The sequence below is a fragment of the Falco rusticolus genome, chromosome 7, assembly GCF_015220075.1.
Source record: "Falco rusticolus isolate bFalRus1 chromosome 7, bFalRus1.pri, whole genome shotgun sequence".
Taxonomy (NCBI): Eukaryota; Metazoa; Chordata; class Aves; order Falconiformes; family Falconidae; genus Falco; species Falco rusticolus.
In genome coordinates, this window is record NC_051193.1 from 43881809 (window position 1) to 43894877 (window position 13069).

A 13069-nucleotide genomic window follows, 5' to 3' on the forward strand; every position below is an offset into this window, starting at 1 on the left:
GGATGCCACTCATGGGCAGGGATGCTATTTTTTGCAGTATGTTGGACTCATTAGTTGTGAATGTCAGTGCTTGAAAAAGGTGAAAAACGGTGAAAAGGCAGGTCCTCAGTACCTCCCTTTGATGTCTCAGGTAACATGAAAGGCAGCCTATGGCACCATTCTGCTATAATGACATTTAAAAAAATCCAAAAAGAAAGAGAAATCATCAACCATGGAGGAGATCCCTGCAATTTGGCAGTGTTCCTGATCCACAAAGCTACTTTTCTGGTTTCTTCCATTAGCCCAACTGCAATATGAGCAGAACCAGATTACTTATCAGGCCAGAATATTAATGTTCACAGCATTAATGTTCTGGGGCCCTTAAAATGAAGAGCACTAACAGAAAAATCTTTTCAGTCCTTTCACATGAAATCCCACCATTCTGAACTGACAAAAATAAATGCAGTGAACTTTCAGTGATATTGCACCATATAAAAAGGTTATTAAAAATGTATTTGAAGGACTAGCTTTGTCAATACTAATGCACTGAAGAAATGGAGGGTTTCCCAGCTCAGGCACTGATGTACAGACTTAGTGAGGGAGTGATTACTGCAATAATAGATTCTGGTAGCTTAAGTTAGACAAGCATTTTTAGATTTCATATGCAAAGAATCGCCCTCTATTATAAAAAGATGACATATTCAGTAATATTGGGGTGAAATAAGAATATGTGTTTAAAGGAATATTGTCAAGTAGATATTGGTTCATCTCTGAAAATGTCTTTGAAAGATGCGGGGGAGAGATAAAATAGAGCAGTGTAGAGAAAGAGAAGAGTACTGGTAGGAATGTAAATAATTTATTGGTTTATTTGTTGATTCTTATTTCCATAGTAATCAGAGGGGTTTTTAGAGGTGATCTGTACATTCCCTGAAGTGATGTGAACATAGCAACAAAGTGCCAGCACATGAAAACTTTAAAACACAATTAACTGCGCTTTGAGAACTGAGTCCATTCTCTTATCTTGAATTCAGACACCTCTGACCTTACCATTCATTTTCAGACTAAACAACTGCTCGATCAAGATTCAGTATCCCTACTATCAGGGTTTTGTGCAGGTCTTCCAGGACCAAACGAAAACTAGTCAGTGTTGGTTTATTGCTGTAAATAAGCTTAGAATAAAGAGATAGAAAGGAGAGAAAAAGCCAAGCTTTCAAATCCTTACAGTCAGTCATTTAAGATGATGATAAGAGAGGTAAGAATTTATTTTTAATTATCATTGTGGGGTTTTTTGATAATGCTCCCTTTGAAGAATGCAGAAAATACTTCACTCCTCCCATTGATAAGTGCTGTCACTTTCAGTTTTGTCCTCCTCATGTATCACAGCTGATTATTTCTTTTGGTGTTTGAGGGAAGGCAAATATCTTTCACTCCAGCAGTCAGTCCCTGTTGAAGTGAGAAGGTAAGTGCCAACTGCCACAGCTGTGCTGCCAGCCCTCACACAGGTTTTGTACAATCCTGTCTTTGTGAGTTTCAGCTCCTAAAGAATCAGCTGTGTTCTGTATCATGTTTCTTTCAGTGGACAATTGTCTGCTTTTCCCAGGTTAATTTAATCAGTGGAAGTGCCCATTAGTTCTTGAGGACTGTACTTCTTAAGGGTGTAAGGGTTTTAAATACTAATCCCAGTAGAATTATTCTTGTTCAACGAGGGTCCCTTTGTCCTATAGCTGGAATCTGGGGCAGCTCTTGCCCTAGGAGTGACAGGTCCATCCCCTTGAGGACTTAAAAAACCTTGCTGAAATATTTTCTGGTTGTTCTGCCTTAGCAGTGATGTGCAGTAGCAGAAGAACACAACAGAGTTTTAAGAGAACAGTATGGTAACAAATAATAACTTTTCATAAAATTTGGGGGTTTTTTTTGTTGGGCTTTTTGGGAGTTTTTCTGGGGTTTTTTAAGTAATGCTTAAATATGTTCTGGACTGCTTGTGCATTGATGAACCTGCATGACAGTCTGCAGTGGGGATTTCACTGACTTTCCCAAGTTCAAATGGGCATGTGGCAACTCAGGCTGACTGTGAAAAGAGGCATGCATGAGAAAATTGCAAGGTCTTTTACAAGGTAATAAGATTTTTTGTTTCCCAAGGTGTAACAACTAATCATGTCAACATTATCTTGATAGTGAATAACATGCACACCTTTCGTTTTCTGCAACATTGCTTTCTTAAACTTCCATTGCATTAGACACATGCACGTAGACACACACATGCACAAACACATCTATTATAAAGTTTTCTGCTGTGATTCCTCAATGCCATCTAGAAAAGCATCAAAGCTGCCACTGGCAGTTATCACAGCTTTGAAGACTGAAGCAACCTGCTTATTATCAAGTATAGTATCTCAAAGGAAACATGTCCTTAGCAAGAAACAACACAGCGAATAATGTCTAATTAATAGATGTACCTGTAATTTTAAGAAGACTGTCTTTGTCATGATGACGAGAAATACATCTTAGACTTTCTTGTTATTTCCAGAGTTAATACAGAATTAAGAGGACACTCTTAATGGATTTAAACTTATCTTCACTGAATATTTTCACAATAATTTGAATTCATACCCATGTAATGAATATCATTCAGTGAAGAAAATGGACCTCCCCCCTGTTGCTCAGTATCTACTATCTAGCTGCCCCATGGAGCTTTGTTTTCCAAGAGTCAGCAATAATTGTTCAGAGTTTAATTTCAAATTTTACTGCTGTCATTTATTACAAACTATCAGGGGGTTAATGTGAGAAAATCCTTTGATAGGAAAACTCTTTGGGCAGAAATCACATATTTATACATCTAGCACCCAGACTATTGCAGACCCTGATCCCGCTGTGGACTTTGGGATTTATTTCTATTGAATAACATTCTTTATAAGACTTCTCTAAGCCAAGGCAGGTTTATGAGCTATCCCATTGCATCCGTTTCCCACCCACTGATCCAAGTCTGAATTCTATAGAAATAGGTGTTGCTACAGAATCAAGACAGGGCCCTGAATACTGCTTTCTGAAAGGCATACGTCTGGAATTTAAATAATTTTACCTGCAAACAAAACCTCAGGCCAGCCATAAGCAATTGAAGCTCTTCTTAAGGCATCTGCTTTAATGTGTGCCACTAGGGGTGATGATATCCAGCACCAGCACTGGATGCAGTACACTTAAAACGGGTCCTACAGCACTGCTGCCATCCACCTTTTAGCTATTAGCTGAAGCTTCCACCTTCTGGCTCTGAACTCCATAACCCCTGCGATGATGGCCTGCAGGTACCCGGTGAGAGAGTAAGTTAGAGATCTTCTCTAAGGCTAATGTTTAGCGCTGCCCAGGGGAGTCACGCAGCAAGTGGTGCTTAGAGAGCCCCGCGGGGCGCAGCACCTCTGTCCTTCAGCAGCGTTTCTCTAACTTCCCAAGACTACCCAGCCTCTTCCGAGAAAAGCACCCCGCACCGGCTTACACAGCTTTGTCACGGCAAGTTTTCACCTAACCTGTAAGAATCAGACTGCATTTCAAACATTCACCTGCTCCTGATTTCTCCTCTTGTGGTCTTTTTTGCCTTGGCTGGATGTGTGCATTTCCGACCAGCTTTATTTCTTGGTTTTGCAAACGCCCCAGGGACCCCCCCCGCGCGGGCCGGCCTCGCCCCACGCAGCCGCGGCTTGGAAGCGCCGCGAGCGCCCGCCCGCTGCAGGGCAGCCGCCAGCCTCCCGCCGCGCCGGGAGCGGCTGCCGGCGGGCCGCGGGCTCCTCCCGGCGGCGGCCGCTGCGCCGCTCCGCAGGGCGGGCCCTTCCCGCCGGGGCCGGCGCAGCGGCGGCGGGCGGCGGGCGGGCGGGGTAAGGGCGGGGCGGCGGGGGGGCGCGGGGCGCCCGGCAGGGGGAGGCGCGCGACCGCGCGTTAGGGGCAGACGTAAAGCATGTTGAGCGGAGGCTCCATAGCTCAGTGGTTAGAGCACTGGTCTTGTAAACCAGGGGTCGCGAGTTCGATCCTCGCTGGGGCCTTGGGGTTTTTTTTTTTCCCCTTTATTTTTTTGTTGTTGTTTCTTTTTTCTTTTTCTTTCCCCACGTCGCGCTGCCCCCCGCCGCATACACGAGCCTGGTTTTGGGGTGTTGTGGTGGCGGCGGACCAGAGCGCGCGTGCGGGCTCCGTCGCCTTGTAGTAGGGGGACCACTTCGGAAACAAACACGGTAAAATCTGAGCATTAACCAGATTAACTCATGGCTGTGGTTCGTGCCGGCAGGGGAGTGGGGGGGACAGCAATAAGCTCTTTGGGAAGCAGCGTGGGGATGGTTGAGTAAATATTTGTACAGCTCACAGCACAATCTCCCTGATGGGAGCTTTGGCAAAAGGCTGCTGAGGGGTTTAAAAGGAACAAATTGCCCCTGAGTGGAGAATAAGCTGGACAGGATTATCTGACTCTTCACAGCTTGTCAGGCAAGCCGGAGCTGTTGGTTTTATTCCTGTGCTGGAGGCTGGACAGAGGAGGTGTAATAATTCTTTGCCTTTTTTTTTTTTAGGTTGTAGAAAGAGCTAGAAACATCCACACAAGTCCTATTGAGCACCACACTTTAAAAATACACATTTGGGTGTTTTGTTTTTTTGTTTTGGTTTGGTTTTTTTTGTTTCAGAAATGTTATGAGCAAGGCTTTTAGGTTCTAGCACCACAAACACCACAGCAATCGTTACCAACATCAAGCAGGGAAATTAATACATACGCTTTGGTGAGGGGAAAGGACATCTGCAGCACACATGTTGCAAGGTGCTCAAACCATGGCAGAGCTGTTGAACACAGGCCGGTGCTAGGGGCTGTTGCTCCGCATGCAGGAGGCTGCAGAACGATGCGTGGGCTGTGGCATAGTACTGCAGCCCCTGTTACACCCTCCTGGCTCCTATCACAGCTTCTCACCAGCCTCCGTTCTGTTGAGAGTAGATCAAAGCTGTGGTGGTGTACAGCCATTGCCATGGTGAGAGGAGCAGGGGGCTGACAGGCTGTTTCCCCCTTATGTCATGCTATACCACGACATCCAAAAAACATTTGAATTTGCTGTGCTTTGGGGTTCTTGTACATAGGAATTTGCTTGGAATGACTCCTTCTTTGCAGCGTTGCCTCCCCATCCCATCTGGGAACACAGTGCTTGGTCCTGATCTCAGTTACCAGTTGACTATCATTGTAGCCAGTTCCTCAGCTCAGCAGTCCTCACAGTGTCCTTGCAGCAGGTTCACGGAGGTGGTGATAAAACCCATCCTTTGAGAGGATCTGTTCTCTCAGGAGGGGTCTGGACGAAGGCTGGATACAGTGCTTCTCCGTTGACAGGGCGCTGGGTTTCACCATGGCCAACCAGAGCATTATCAGCCCCCTAGAATGCTACAGGCAGTCTTGAGAAGCCATCAGTCAGGCCTCTGCTTGTAAGGGCTGTGTAGTTTGTTTAGTCTCTTGCAGGATCACCCAGAACGAACCTGCAGGAACTGCCCCTGCAGTTAGGTCTGGCACAGCCCAGCGTCATTGACATCTGCGGTCAGAGGACAGGGCTACGGCGCTTCAGCCGTTGAAGGGAAGCACAAGCGTGCAATGCTTGGCTGCTGTGTTCCCCACATCCACGACATATCACCGGAATAGGGTTCAGCTATTCCCTTTTGTCACAGCCATATATATATATATGAGCTGTCACAGAGGCTTTTCCAAAAGCTGACAGGCTGCTGCGTGTGCTGTTACCGCCGCGTAGCAGCGCGCGTGAGACCCGCGCCGCCTCACCTCAGCTTTCCTGCCGCGCCGCCACCCCCGCACCCCGCCCGCGGCGCGCGCCCTTCCCGCCCGCGGCGCGCGCCCTTCCCGCCCGCGGCGCGCGGCGGTTGCGTAAGCGGCGGAGCGCGGGCGATGCTGCCGCAGGCCTCCAGAGGGAGAGCCTGCCTCTCGCCGCCGCGCGCCCGCCCGGCGCTTCCCGCGCGCGGGAGCAGCGCTCGGGGGCTGCGGAGGCCGCCGGGGCACCTGCAAACTGCGCCCAGAGCGCGCGGCGTCGGTGCTAACAAGCAGAAAGGAGGGGGAGCCGCGGCGAGCGAAGGGGCAAGGGGCCGCGCTGCGCCCTCGCTTCCCAGAGGCCTGTATCTGCGACGCCCTCGCCGGCCAGTGCTGCGGCTGGGCCCTGCGGCGGGCGCGACCCGCCCCAGCACGTGCGCTGAGGGGCTCGGGGTGCAGCCCGCCTCAATGCCGGGCGGGCGGAGGACGGGGCGCGCTGCTGCGTGCTGCCTGAAGTGCCGAGTTTTCTCCTGATGTGACTGAATTTTTATTTTCCAAAGACATTCATTACAGTTAAATGTGGCCTGTTGTAAAATAGCAGAATTGTAAGAAGAGTCTTACACACTGGTTCGGCTGTCCTGCTGTCCCTGGCGGCCGGGGTGACTGGTGGCTCCAGCAGGTGCCGCAGCAGGGGACAGGGTTGGGGGCAGCGCCGTGTGCGGTTCCCTCGGCGAGCGCGGCCGTACGGCCCCGGGCTCGGGCTAGTTGGCTGGCGGCGCCGCTCCGCGCCTGCCCGTGGGACCCGGCTTAGCGCTGCCGTGCGGCCCGAGCAGCCGGTAGCAGCTCCCCCGCCGCCGGGGCGTGCAGACACATGCCTGAGTGGAACGCAGGAGGTGTGGCCAGGCCGCACCTGAGCGCTTTTTCCCCTGCCTTCTCCATCCCCCGTGGGACACCAATACACCATTGCCTGATCCCAGCCAAGGAGTGACCCCAAAATTTCTTCCATCCTCTACATGCGATGTCATCTGCACTCCATTTCTTGCTATAAAGGAAGCTTCATTAGTCGCTGTAGTTACAGAAGGTGAGAAACATGTCAAAGCTTTGCTCAAAAAGGCTGGGCTAACCTTCATTAGGTCCAGTGGTACAGTCATTGGTGATATCACTAGAAAATGCCTTTACGGTTTGTTTCTCCAAAGTGGTGAGGGGCCTGGATGGTACTAACTGTGTTTTCATTTTGGACTGCTAGCAGAGCCCCTGAGAATTACCCCAGCGTCTGAAAAGACACAAACCTTGCCATCCCTGCAAGGCATTCTGAGCTCATCTCAGAAATATTTCTCCTTATTATGTTTTTTCCAGGAAATTTATATCCATCTCGCTCAGTTCAACAGCAGGAGGCCTTGCACAAGAAGAGGCTGTTATCTTCACGAGTCCACTATTTTTCTTTCCAGATATGTAACAAAAATTGACATATCTAAGCATAAGTTACTGCAGTGTGATATCATTTTTGACAACGGGAATAGGGAATGAAAGTCAATGACTGTGAAACTGGTTTAGCCAGCAGAGAAAAAATGAAACGTAAACCCTTTCAATATTCCACATGCTTTAGTATTGTACAGATGCTGCCAAAACATTATACATTTCTAAAAACCCCAACCAACCTCTCTCCCACCAAACTCCAAGCACTTTCAAAATCTAAGATTAATAAAGAATGTTTCTGTTTGTTTAGTCAGAAAAGAATGAAGAAATTCTGACTTGTGTTTCTGGACTTTCTGCAAGTACTTAAAGTTTGATGATTTTGTATTTGTGCCAGTGAGGTAAAGCCAAAAAGTGAAATCTGAGACTTTTTTTTTTTCCCATCACCTGATGCAAATACAGCCATCAAGACAGTCTTCAATGAAGGGTGAAAATGTTTACTTGTAATAGGCTAAGGTGTTAACAGTAACACCAAACCAAAAAATGTGTTTGTCTTCTAAAGATACTATTTTTAGTCAGACATTGCTCTTTTACTTTATGTTCTTCTGGTTGCTAAAACAAGACAAAATTCCTTGTGCATGACAAGTTTATTACTTATTTTATTATTAATTAATAAACTAATAATTTAATATCAACAAATTAAATAACAATTAATAATTAATTAAATAATAAATAAATAAAAAAACAAAAAAATATTATACTTATTACTTATTACTTGTGCATGACAAGCTTATTATTATGCTCCTAGTCAGGCTTTTCCAGGATGTTCCACACTTTGATGCCTGATCACTTATTTTTACAAGTTTAATGGTGCTGTTACTTTGTGTGGAGTTTCTTTCATAGGGTGCCATTAAAGAGTCCTTTAAAGGTGGGTAGAAGGAACTCTGAACACCACAATCACCAGCTATAATATTGATCCAGTCTAGTATATTCTGACCTCCAAACCAAGCTGTCTCCTTGTGACTTTTCCTCATCCTCTATCAATAAATCTCTCCCTTTTAAAAGAAAATAATTTAAATACAGCTGTTCAAGACCAGACGCAGGCCAAATGCATTCCCAGACAAAGTGAGAACTCAATGCTTTAGGACTTTGAATGATGATGCAGTGCAATCTTCACAGGGGAGTAACAGTAGATAAATCTGTGCTTACTGGTATTCTTGGCAAAAGACTGTGTTTCTGAGCTGGTTAGCTATGGACGGAGGGACAACTAATGAACCCATTTGGCTTCTTGTCTGGATGTTGTTTACTGTGATGTTAGCATATGAATAAGGATGCTTAAAAAGAACAGGGACATCTTTGGTAATGAGAAAGTGCAGATGAATGAAATCCTTCAGTGCTCACCACAAGAGTGACTCTTGGGTTTTAAAGAAAAATAATGTTTCCTATATTTTCAGGGAATCTTTCCTAACACTTGAAAAATAGAAGAAAAGTAAACAAATTTATCATTGCAGCTTCCCAAGATATTTAACTAACAATGCAATAAGTGATACTAATCTTGCTTATATTTTAATATCGACATCTGTCTATAGGTTTTGATGTGCACTTCAGTAGAGAGATGTTGCCTATGATAAAAAAATGGCCTTTTTTCCATGCAGTTTATAATCTAATGACGGGAAGACCAGGTTCTGACAGTATAGAATCTAGGCACAATACAATAGGTTTGAATACAATGAAATGCACAGAGCAGTAAAAGGGAGGGTCCTTTTAAAATCTTGTGTGTGTGTGTGTAATTTATTATGATTTGAGAATGGATGAAAAACAGCAAGAGAGCTTGAGTTCAGAAAGGATGAAGCACTGTTAATTTAGAATCTATGTATCTTACGTATAGGCAAAAAAGCCCTGCTGACATCACTAAACTTGATGGACTTTTCAGATTATTCTGGCTTTCAGGTGACCAAAAATTAGTCTGTAAGTAGAACTAGTCTTAGGGAAAAGGTGAAGCTTAAATCAAATTTAGAAATGTGACCCTGAAGTATTAAGAAAAATTAAAAGTAAGTTCAGCTTTCCTGCCTACTTCTCTAGGACAGGTTCTCTAAATGTATCTAGTTGCATAATTTCATATGAACATGAACATAAATTCATATGTAGACTGTAAATGGAGAACTTTTACTGTAAAATAAGGTTGGTACCAACTGGGTCAACCTCTAGTCAAAGCAGAGAAACTGCTCTGCTGACAACAGTGCAGGCAGAACACTAACTAATGCTGCAGGTATCTGACTGCCCATCCACATACATCTGGTTACCTCACAGACCCTGTGCATAGGCTTCTCACAAGTAAAGCACATTCATTCCTTCTGAAGATAAACAGAGGAGCTGTTCATTTTGCTCACCAAGTTACAGACTATTTTTGGACAAGGATGCTGTTGCTTGCAATCCCTCTGCTGCATCTGTGAGACTTGCTAATGACCATGGTGCCTGTACATGTAAACAGTCTCAAATCAAGATACGTTCCCTCCTGAAAAGAGGCTATGAATGTCTGCTCATTCCCTTCAGAGGACTGGTACTGCTGATCACATCACCACAGCAAGAACTTTAATCCATACCAAAAGCCTTTTGTAATAGAAATTAATGAGAAACAAACCCACAAGGATGAGTATTTATCACTGCATGTAGCAGCTGTATAGAGACAGCAGTCTCTACCAACATGCTAGTATTTTTTTAGATTGGTAAAACACAGCACTGAAAACCCATACAGTTGAACTATGCAATAAAGATACTATAATTTAAACGTGACCACATCCTTCTGTAGAGGCTTCCTCAAGACAGTGATGTAGAGCAGGGGTCCTCAAAGTTTTTAACCAGCGGGCCAGCGCGCGGATGAAGCGGCAGGCAGTCATCTGCGGCTGCTTGGTTCCAACCCCGGGCATGGGGGGAGGGGGGGGGGGGGCGGGGCAGGGCAGGGCAGGGGATTTCTGTGAATACCGGGGGCCGGATTGAGGACCCTGGGGGGCCGTATCCAGCCCGCGGGCCATAGTTTGAGGACCCCTGATGTAGAGTCTATATGCTTAATTTACACTGAAAGCACTGAGTGTTTTTTAAAACAAAGTAAATAACATGAGAAAGCTTAACTTTAAGACACTGAAGTGTAATCCATGAGAGACTTTCCTTGTCATTAGAAATTCCTTAGCTATTTATAACTTTTAAAGCATTGAGTAATGTGTGTATCACATTGGGCTCATCGTTTTAGAGTTATCTGTATAAGAACTTGGGATGTGCATGTTTATTTTACTACTTGTAACTTGTTTTGTTGTAGAAGCAAGGTGAAAATAATCCCAGGAACTGGCTACATTAAAGAGTACCTACTCTACTTGCAGAAGTGGGCTTCCATGGAGACTACTAATAGTTGGAAGAGTAAAACCAGATGATCTTCAGTACGTAAGTTTTTTTTTTAAATCTTGGATTTGCAAGAAAGCAATACTATTTGCATCCAGCTATCATTCTGGCTGTTATCTGTATTATAAACTGTTCACTGCTTTTTGATCGTTACTCAGTTAAACGGTAAATATTTTTTGTGAATTAGAAAGAGTTTTGCTTTCTGGTGCAGAGAGCCCTGCGTTTGGTAATGTACCCTTCCCGTCAGCAGGCTACTAAGGAGCAGTATATGAGAAAGCTCTCCCTGCTTCTTTCATGTTTTGAACAAAAGGGGGTTTTCTTCCTAAGATTTTTATATTTTTCCTTATATTAAAGAGTTTCCTGGGCTCTGCAGATCTATTCTCCCATGAGGCTGATGGAAATGCTGGTATATTTGGGTCCTCTTTCAATGAATAATAGCAGCCATTACTCAGTCTAAAACTTTAAAAATTAAAATCACAGTGCATGTGCAGCAGATCTCCACGGCAATCAGATGTGTGTGTTCACTTCACCTTGCAAAGAAGGGCCTTTTGAGTCTACTAGATTTTTTTAACTTGCGAGGCTGGATTTATTGGGCAAAAAAAGCTTGTTCAGGTGTTATAATTAACTGCTTCATAACTGCAGGATCCTTACCAGCAGAATAGCAGGAACAAAAGGGTTCCTGTCCTGACATCAGTGGTTGACAGAGTCCCTTGTGAGATAGTTCTGAAGGACCAAGGGGTCCAGGAAGGCTGGGCATTCTTCAGGAAGGTAGTCTTAAAGGCACAGGAGCAGGCTGTCCCCATACGCCAAAAGACAAGCCGGTGGGGAAGAAGACCACCCTGGCTGAACAGACAGCTTTGGCTGGAACTCAGGGCAAAAAGGAGAGTTTACCACCTTTGGAAGAAGGGGAAGGAAACTCTGAAGGACTATAAGGATGCTGTGAGGTTGTGCAGGGCAAAGATTAGAGAGGTGAAAGCCCAGCTAGAACTCAGGCTGGCCATTGCCATAAAAGATAACAAAAGATATTTTTACCAATACATAGAAACAAAAGGAGGGCCAAGGATAACCCGGATAACCCCCATCCATGACTGGATGCAGCGGGAAACGTTGCCACAAAGAATAAGGAAAAGGCTGAGGTAATTAATGCCTCCTTTGCCTCAGTCTTTAATAGCAAGACCAACTTCCCTCTGGGTACCCAGCCCCCTGAGCTGGAAGGTGTGGATGAGGAGGAGCAGAATGAAGTCCCCACAGTCCAGGAGGAAATGGTTAGTGACCTGCTGCTCCACTTAGATGTGCACAAGTCTGTGGGGCTGGATGGGATCCAGCCAAGGGTGCTGAGGGGGCTGGTGGAGGAGCTCACCAAGCTGTTCTCCATCATCAACAGTCCCAGCAAACTGGAGGTTAGTCAAAGTGATGCTCATCAACAAGAAGGGCAGAAAGGAGGATCTGGGGAACTACAGGCTTGTCAGCCTGACCTTGGTGCCGGGGAAGGTTATGGAGCAGATCAGCCCGAGTGCCATCACGTGGCACATGCAGGACAATCGGGGTTCAGGCCCAGCCAGCATGGGGTTATGAAAGGCAGGTCCTGCTTGACTAACCTGATCTCCTTCTATGACAAGATGATGTGCCTAGTGGATGAGGGAAAGGCTGTGGACGTTGTCTACCTGGACCTTAGTAAAGCCTTTGACACCATCTCCCACAGCATTCCCCTGGAGAAACTGGCTGCTCACGGCTTGGGCAGGTGTGCTCTATGCGGGGTTAAAAGCTGCCTGGTCAGCCGAGCCCAGCAAGTGCTAGTAAATGGAGTTACATCTGGCTGATGGCCAGTCACAAGTGGTGCTCCCCAGGGCTCAGTATTGGGGCCAGTCCTGTTTAATATCTTTATTGATGATCTGGACAAGGAGATTGAGTGCACCCTCATTAAGTTTGCAGGTGACACCAGGTTGGTGGGGAGTGTTGATCTGCTTGAAGATAGGAAGGCTCTGGAGAGGGATCTGGACAGGTGGGTTGATGGGCTGATACTGATTGTATGAGGTTCAACAAGGCTATGTGCCAGGTCACAACAACCCCACGCAATGCCACAGGCTTGGGCAGAGTGGCTGGAGATCTGCCTGGTGGAAAAGGACCTAGGGGTGCTGGTTGATGGCTGGCTGAACATGAGCCAGCAGTGTGCCCAGGTGGCCACAAAGACCAAGAGCATCCTGGCTTGTACCAGAAACAGTGTGGACAGCAGGACTAGGGCAGTGATTGCCCCACTGTACTTATTACTGCTTGGGCCTCACCTTGACTGCTGTGTTCATTTTGGGCCCCTCACTTCAAGAGGGACATAGAGATGCTGAAATGTGTCCAGAGAAGGGCAACAAGGCTGGTGAAGGGTCTAAAGAACAATTCTTACAAGGATCAGCTGAGGGAACTGAGGATGATTAGCCTTGAGAAGAGAGAAGGTTTGGATTGGATATTAGGAAAAAATTCTTCACTGGAAGGGTGGTGAAGCATTGGAACAGGCTTCCCGGGGAGGTGGTA

The 13069-nt window shown here is 46.0% G+C and overlaps 1 non-coding gene across 1 annotated transcript; it reads left to right on the forward strand.

Annotated features, from left to right (window-relative positions):
* The first annotated feature begins 3934 nt into the window (after window positions 1-3934).
* Window positions 3935-4007, forward strand: TRNAT-UGU. The gene has a single exon. It is a non-coding gene; the product is annotated as a tRNA-Thr (tRNA).
* The last annotated feature ends 9062 nt before the right edge of the window (window positions 4008-13069 follow it).